Below are 6,117 nucleotides of genomic sequence, written 5' to 3'. Positions count from 1 at the left end.
TTGTAGGTAGGAAGCAATCCAGTTTACTAAGGTCAAGGGCACGCCTATTAATTTCAGTTTTTCAAGAAGTTTATTACGGGGAACTTTATCAAACGCTTTGCTGAAGTTTAAAAAAATTATGTCCAGTTGTCCAGATTTATCTAATACGGAACTAAAGTTATGGATAGCAGTAACCAACTGCGTGACAGTTGAAAAACCTTTCCTGAAGCCGTGTTGAAGTGGAGACAAGCATCCTTTAGAGTTTAATATTTCAAGTATGTGGTTAGCGATAATGTGTTCGATTAGTTTACAGCAGGTACTCGTCAAAGAAATCGGACGGTAATTGCTTAAACATGCGCGGTCCCCTTTTTTGTGCGCAGGCGCAACTCTGGCTGTTAGCCAGTCGGGGGGCAATGAAAAAGACGATAAGGATAAACAGAAAATTTTGTTAAGGAATGAGCTAATGATTCAGCATAACGGCGTAAGAAGGCGTTTGGTATGTCATCTGGACCATGCGAACTTTTGGTATCTAACCGGAGTAGGGATTCAACAACACCTTCGTAGGATACAGTGATTGATTCTTCAGGTGGAAGGTCAAACACATGTTTATTGGCACTTTCTTCAGAAAATACAGAATGAAAGTAGGCATTGAAATGCGTAGCAATTGATTGAGAACACATAATCACGTTGTTATGCATAGTTATTTGATTTATTTGCTTGTGGGAAGTTCGAATGTGATCTCAAAATTTATGGGGATCATTTCGCATAAATTGTGGAAGACTCTCTGTAAAGTAATGTTTTTTTTTGCTGATTTAATGCTAGAAGAAAGCTCTTCTGCTAAAATAGCTAACTGACTAGCACTGGCGTTCTTAGCTTTTTTCAGCCGTTTAAGCCTTCGTTTTAGGTGAATAATGTGGCGATTTACCAGGGATTTGCTTTCTTTAAGCGCTTCTTCTTATCGGGTATGAAGCTATTGATACAATATTTACAGTGTTCCTTGAATGTGTTCCATAACTGTGTGACACTGGTTCCCTCAAAGTTTTCACAAGCCAATTCCAAGTAATCAAGGGTGGATTCATCCAGTGCTTTTGAATAATATTTTACGTTCTTATGCTTTGCTTTTTCTATACGTCCGTGGACTACAGGTAAAGATACGATTACTAACTTGTGATAAGATATCCCGTCATGAACAGATACTGTGTAATCACAAAAAGAGCGTTTTATGAATATTAAATCTAAGATTGACTCAGTAGAACCATGTATTCTAGTTGGTTCGGTGACTATTTGCTGAAGGTTGTGGGACAACATTATATCATAGATAGCGTCAGCATTTTCAGAACATCCAAGGTTTTCGTTAGATCAGTTCATGGTTGGCAGATTGAAATCCCCTGCAAGTATCAATTTTTAATTTCTGTAGTTGAACAAAAAATCCTGCAGCTTATGCAGATAGTCCAGATCTGAATTAGGGGGCCTAAACCCACGAAACACAGAACCTCTTAAAAACTTCTTGAAACGGCTACAAACGGCTATAGACGTCTTGGTCTATGACAAGACTGAAAATAGAATTTCTTCTAAACATAACCTCCGCACTTGGAATATGCTAGTATATATTCTATCTGCGGCAAAACCCACTACTGGTGTCACTAGAGTGTGCTTTGGTAAACACATTCAGAATGTCTAATTCAAGAACTTTTCTAGATCTTTTTGTCTAAAAGTGCATAAAATGCCAAACGACGTGTTAAAACTGCGGTTACCGTCGGCCGTCGGCGTTAGCGAATAAAAGACGCCACAGACAAATCGAACTCGTTGGAAGCAACATAAGTTAATTGGCTTTGATATTAAATAATTTCACATCAGAACTTCAACAATCAAGGGCGGGTTATTGTTTTCCATACGGGGCGCGCACACGACGCCAGGAAGCCATTCTATGCTCACGCAGCAGGTATACTGATAGCAGCAGGAGCGAAACGCCGGCGTTGCACAGCGGTGTCACAGAGCCACCGCGCTGCGATCACTTCGGCGACACAATCCAAATTTGTCGGACATCTCATTCTGTGCTGGAAACACTGGGAGGCAGGAAGTTTGAAAAAACGGCCACTGCCGCCCCCAATGTCTCGGTCGTGGGTTCGTTATGCCACTTGTGCGTCATTCTAAGCCGTTCTGTACATTTATACTGGATATTAATTGGAGTCATTTAGCTGTGCTGATTCTGCTTGCCGTGTGTTTTGCATCAGTGCTTCGTGACATCGGCTGTATTGCGTGTTTTCGCCGACGGCTTACTACCACAATGGCGTGATCTGCGTTCGCCGCCGTCGTGTCTCGGTGCGTCTTTGTATACGTCGCACGTTCGGACAACACTTTTTCCGGTAAGTGAAATACATTGCACTTCGTTTTTCGTCAACAATGTGAATATTTTTAGGTGTTACCCGCGACAATCCTTGATATATGGGCTCATCTGCCCTGCGAGTTTTCGTCATTACTTTTATACGAGGGTTTTTCTTGTGTTTAGCCTTTCAGCACTACCGCGCTCCACGACTTTCGCAACACCAGTCAGAACTTTGCCCTGCTTGTTAGTCATTGTAGTTAACGTAGCACGAACCAACCGAAAGGAGTGCATTCGAAGACGACGCGCTGGCTGTAATGCTGAACCAGACTGAACTCGCCCTATTTTGTGTCCTTTTGTTCTTGCGTGCGCGCGCGTGTGTGTCAGTGACTATGCAGTTTGTAGCGTTCCCACTTTATAGCAAAGCAAAAATATAACTGCATTGTTTACTTCATCTATACAATTCCAAATTAAATCGTCTGCTGATGTACAAATTTCACTTGTGTTCTAAATAAGCAGCAAAACCTTTAACCTACTAGGTGCTTCATCTGGGAGTGAAAACACGACAGCTTGGCATTTATTAATGAATGACTGTGACTGGGTCACCTTATTTGTAATTGCAAATCTGCCTTTCAACTGACTTGATGCTATCTTATTTTGTTCCTTTCACTCTATAGACGGCTGGACATCCTTCTTGTACCTTGGCGCTAGCTGGATGACGGGACCTCATCATGATCAGTGTAAGCCAATGTACTGTACCCTCTCTGGTCCTCCCAGTGCTTTTTATATGGGTTAAGGCCAGGTAGCGCTTCGTGGTAAAATAGCTAGTTGGTGTCTCACAAACGGGCATTTTTTTTTTTTGCACTGGTCCATTATAAACTGCCACTATTATAACCAATTTCTCAGTGCCAGTGTACCTACGCAGTTCTAGTAATAATTAGTTTCCCTAAGCCTTACAAAATGTACCTGTAGGTAGTCATTGCTATGTAAGAACTCAAAAATTAAGTCTGCTGTGTCATACAAGTATACCATACATAAGTAAAAATTTGCTACAACAGTGTACATTACACCTTGCTTCCCTAATGCACAAATGTATTCAAGCCAGTATTTGATTAGTTTCATGTTCTAAATGTTTTCTGTGTGATTTAGTTTCTTTACAGGAATTTACTGTACAGCATCAGCAAGCAGTCTAATTTAAGATTTATGTGTGCTGTAAAAGGTGTGCTTTGCCGCTAGAATTGATAAAACATGGGCCGAGGCTTCCATACAAGGACAAACTTCAATTTCGCTCTACCACTATCAGCACTTGGCTGGCGCTTGCAAAATGAATCACATCAGGTAGCTTGTGCTAGACTGTTTTTAACCTTATTGTGAGGAGATCACAAAGTGATGTGTGGAGGCGCCTGCGTCTCAGATGTAGATTGCGCTGCAACATATGTGCATGTAGAACAGGCATGATGCTGAGGGTTCCAGCAGTTTGCTGAGGTGCTTTTAAAATTTTTTCATAACTGCAATTTTACCTGTGCTGTTTTTTATCACCTATTTCAATACTATCATTGGAGGTGTTATCAGAATTTAGCAATCTATTTGCCCTAGCCCATTAGCCTGCCACATTTGCCTTTTCACTAGGTGGGAAATTATTCAGCATGGACCATTACTTGAATACACCTTTCTGTGTGCAGTGGTTTCTCAATTGCGAGTCAACATAGATTCTCAGAATTACCTGAGGCTATAGATGCACTGATGAATTTGCTACCTATATGAATAACTTTGCACTTTCTTGCGGAAACAGCATGTTAACACTTCCAAGACAGTGGGCAATGTTATCGTTTGATCACATCATGGGATACTTTCAATTTTGTATGACGCATCATCCAAGGTGTTGCATCATTTGTGTGAGGTATTGCCCTAATCCAATTAGGGTCACATGAAAATATATCAACAAAAGTGATTGATCCAGCTAGGAGTGTTGCTTTGGAACAATACTTTATCACCAGTCCTCCTTTGCACGCTACCTGCTTACTGTGTACTGTGTCATGTTTAAGGTTGAAAGAAAGGCAACAGCTAGGCAGCGCAAAATGCCAAACTTACTTTTAGTTCAACAATTTAAAACGCTATTTAACTTTTTAATTAAGTTAGTACATCATTTACCTGCAGAGTGAATTACTGTTTTAAACTGATTATATTTTGCAGGAAGCTTCTCAGAATTGTGTGACAGGTTGATAAGTGGCTGTTTAGCCATAAAACACCATAAAATAATTTAAAGGCTGACTCTGCTATGCAACTTAATGAATATATGCCAGGAACAAGGTCTCCGAGTTGTGGCGCTGGCTGACACTCCCAGGGTTCTACTAGAACACATAAATACCCAAGAAAGTGGATGGGAAAACGACGCCACTGTAGCTCAATTGGTAGAGCATAGCACGCAAAATGCGAAGTTTGTGGGTTCGGTTACCACCTGCGGCAAGGTGTTTTTTCATCCACTTTAGTTTTCATTAATTTATCGTTTCTTTATTTCATTTATTAAGCACAAGTAATTTCCCCTATGTTGTCCTTGGTGTCAGTGTTTGTTGGCTTCTTATGATAGGAAATATACTAGTCATTTTAAACATCATCGCATACATACCTTAAGATACCCGTAATTTAAGAGAAAGGAGTGCTTAAATTTATTTTCATTGTGAGCCAAACTTCTTACTTAGCACATATTACTAATTGAAGTTCCAATTTGAATATTCCCATTTCTTCCCTCACCTTTTTTTCCCTCTTCTGTGCAGGTATTGCTTGCCTATGTCTACAAGAACCGTCACGCGTGGCCTGTGACAGCAAGCTTTTGTGGGCAGCAAGTGCTCTCCTACGAAGGCTGGCCTACTCTGGCAGCGGCGGCAATCATCTTCAAGATTTATCCATGATCACCTTTGCTGCTATTTGTTACTCTTGTTGATTACACTTTCTGCATTTTTTCTAATTTATTAGGTAATAAAGTATGAGTATGTGACATGGTGTGAAGTTGATGTCTTGCTGCATTTTCGCATGCAATCATCTTTTATGCATGAAAAGCTCATCATACAGTTTATGAAAAAAAATAACAGCATATTATGATTTATCTTTCAGTTCTGGTAACATGCAATGGAATTCACTAATGGATGGTATGCCGAAGAACGGGCCATTATTTCTGCGTGATGCTGTGCAAGCATGTGGCGTTACTTACAAGAGGCACCCACAAAGTAAGTTACAATTTACTTTTAAATGAAGCATGGACATCAGAAAAAATATATTTATATTGCTAGTTAGAATGGTTCGCAGAGTGTTTTTCCAGATGTGTACTATCCATTATTTTTTAACTCATTGCAGCACAGTGTTCTGTTTCGTATACTGGTGTAAGGCTATTGTGACCCCTGTAGCTGAAACCAGGATGTAATTTTTGCCTGAACTGCAGCATCACTGACAAAATTTTTCTTTGCTAGAAGCTATTTCAATTTGGTGGAGACCCAGCAGGGCGAAGTTTTTTCAATAATGACGTGTTTCACGCAGAGATGTTCTTGTTTAGGTCAATGGGTGAACATCGGAATGATATCAGCATACAATACAGATCTTGTTTTATTTGCAAAATAATTCTGACAGGCGGCATTCAATTGATTGGTCTAATTAAAAAGCACTAATTGACCAACGAGACTGTACTACACCATTCCCATGGTTCACATCTGGAAAAACTACCTGTGCATCACTATCCGACAACATAAACTTTTTTTCTGATGTCCATGCCTCGTTTAAAATAAATTGTAACTGTGGGCAAACGTCGTGCTACTGTAACAGCT

At 40.2% G+C, this 6,117-nt stretch overlaps 1 long non-coding RNA gene across 1 annotated transcript; it reads left to right on the top strand.

Moving 5' to 3' along the window:
• Positions 1-1,922: 1,922 nt before the first annotated feature.
• On the top strand, positions 1,923-5,246 carry LOC140218860 (uncharacterized). Its single transcript, XR_011895053.1, has 3 exons — positions 1,923-2,345; positions 2,980-3,042; positions 5,077-5,246. It is a non-coding gene; the product is annotated as an uncharacterized lncRNA (long non-coding RNA).
• Positions 5,247-6,117: the final 871 nt, after the last annotated feature.

This window comes from Dermacentor andersoni, chromosome 6 (assembly GCF_023375885.2).
Source record: "Dermacentor andersoni chromosome 6, qqDerAnde1_hic_scaffold, whole genome shotgun sequence".
NCBI classification, from domain to species: domain Eukaryota; kingdom Metazoa; phylum Arthropoda; class Arachnida; order Ixodida; family Ixodidae; genus Dermacentor; species Dermacentor andersoni.
The sequence above is the reverse complement of the archived record's forward strand: the minus strand, read 5'-3'. Positions and strand labels throughout refer to the sequence as shown.